Consider the following 2,505-nt stretch of genomic DNA (forward strand, 5'->3'; position numbering starts at 1 on the left):
GCGAACGATAAGGCCTTTCGAGTCTCTTGGGAAAACGATACTTGGACTTACCATTTATTATTACTTGATACGATTTGGTACGCTTGCCAATCCGTTAACAAGTTTTTGGCGCCGTTGCCGGGGACTCGAGGTTTACTTTTTCTAGTAGTGCGGATTGACTGAATTTTACTTGGTTGTAATTATCTTTGTTTTATTTTTGTTCAATTGCGTTTTATTTTATTTTTCTGTAAAAGTGCTTTTAGGGTTTGTTTCTTGTGCATGCAGGAAGCAATCCATACTAGAAGCAGAAAAGACCAGCAACCTCTCTTAGAAGGTTTACCAAAAGGGAGGAGAAAGAGACGTCCTTCACGTGAGAGATCTCTTTCTCCTGAAGCATTTTTGCAGTCTTCTCGTGAGATTTCTGCACCAGATTTTGAGGAGATGGCTAATCAACCTCCTCCTAGACGTACATTGGGGGATGCAGCAAACGCAGTAGGTCCCTTGAACTTCAACAGTATAGCAGTTCCAGCTGATAATGCAACCAGCATGGTGATGAGTCTTGCGCTCATCCAATTAGTCCAGAATAATCAATTCCATGGGTTGTCGAATGAGAATCTGTATAAGCATTTGACCATCTTTGGTGAGATTTGCAACACTGTCAAGATACACGGAGTGTCGGATGACAGAGTGAGACTCAGTTTGTTTCCTTTCTCTCTTGGAGAAAACGCAAAGGATTGGTTGAATTCTTTCCCTGAAGGAACTTTCAGGACTTGGGAGGTTGTGGCACAGCAATTTGTTACTAAATTCTTTCCAATTCCAAAAATTGATCAAGGGAAGCTGGAGATCTCTTCGTTCAAGCAAGGGGTGGAGGAAACTCTCGGGCAAGCATGGGACAGATTTAAAGGTTTATTGACGGCGACCCCAGTTCATGGGTTCGATAAGACTTCATACTTACTTGCTTTCCTTGGAGGTTTACGTGCTCATTCCAAGATGATGTTAGATGCCTCAGTTGGAGGTAGTATCAATATAAAAACGGAAGACGAGGCGTATGACTTGATTGAAGAGATGGCCTTAAACGAAGTGTCACAGAGTGAGAGGGGCATACAAAAAGGAGGACTCCTACATCTTCCTTCTGAAGATGCTGCTCAGAACCACCTTCTCAGCCAAAAATTAGACAAGTTAACAAAGGTCCTCTCCGAACTTCCTAGGGGAATCAAAAATATTTCTCAGACACAGCAACTTTGTGACTTATGCGGTGGTGACCATATCAATGGTCAATGTGCTTTCACTGAGGAGATGCAGCAGGATGTTAATTACATGGGAGCCCAATTTCAATATATGCAAGGCAATTTCAACCAAGGCAATTCTAGCCAAGGTTGGAAAAATCACCCAAGTATTGGGCCGAGCCAGAATAATCCATCTGGACAAGTGGGCAATTTCCGACAGCAACAACCCTCTCGCTTATGGCAGCAAGTGAATAGTTTAACTGAGACAGTCAGAGAGTTAAGTGGGAGATTTGATAAATTCTTTAAAATTTATGAATCCCAGTTAAATAGTAATCAAGCAAGCTTTAAATCATTGGAGTCACAGATTAGCCAGCTGTCGAAAAGGATCGAAACCACCGAGAAGCACCAATTTCAGGCTAGCACTGATGTTAACCCTAAAGAAGAATGCAGAGTTGTTATAGTAAGAAAAAAAAAGAAGGCTGAGGATAATCTAGTCAATAAGGGGAGTAGCGAAGACAGAGACAAAGAGATGGTAGGTGCTGAGGAAAGAAAGGAAAGCTAGGAAATAGAAGAGGCTAGTGAGCTCAACGTTAGTGGAGGTAAAGAAAAGATGCGAGTTGAAAACAATCATGATGGGAGATTTCGAGAGATCTTCAATCAAGTGACTATGGTACCTGAAGTAAATCTGCAAACTCCTCCCTATGTTGAAAGAATCAATTTCAGTCTTGAAGAAGAAACTGAACTCACCGATGAAGAGGAGGATGTTGTTGTTCAACCTTTAAAGAGGGATCATCCACTTAAGGTAAAAGATCCGGGATGTGTAACATTATCATGTGCCTTGAATGATTTTGATGTGGAAGCCATGATAGACTCGAGATCTAGCATTAATATGATTCCCACAGATTTCCTGAAAAAAATAAGAGGGATTGTGTTGAAACCGTCTGATCTTACTGTGACAATGGCTGATGGTTCGGTAAAAATACCGGTGGGAATGGCAGAAGATGTTATTGTACGAGTGGAACAGCTTGAATTCNTGGCAGACTTCATTGTCATGGATATGGAAACTGATGATGAGTTTCCTGTGATTTTGGGAAGGCCCTTCATGGAAACTTCGAAGATGCTTATTAGTGTTTATGATGGGCGAATAATGATGAGGGACATAGATCACCTGTTTCTTTATACTGGGTACAATGAAAAGAAGATCAAAGTGATGAAAAGACCCAAACGTGAGGAGCAGGAGAGTGAAGCCGAACAAGAAGAGAGCACGTCGGATATTAATCATTCTGATAGTTGTAATGTT

Source organism: Vigna radiata, unplaced genomic scaffold (assembly GCF_000741045.1).
Source record: "Vigna radiata var. radiata cultivar VC1973A unplaced genomic scaffold, Vradiata_ver6 scaffold_73, whole genome shotgun sequence".
Taxonomy (NCBI): Eukaryota; Viridiplantae; Streptophyta; class Magnoliopsida; order Fabales; family Fabaceae; genus Vigna; species Vigna radiata.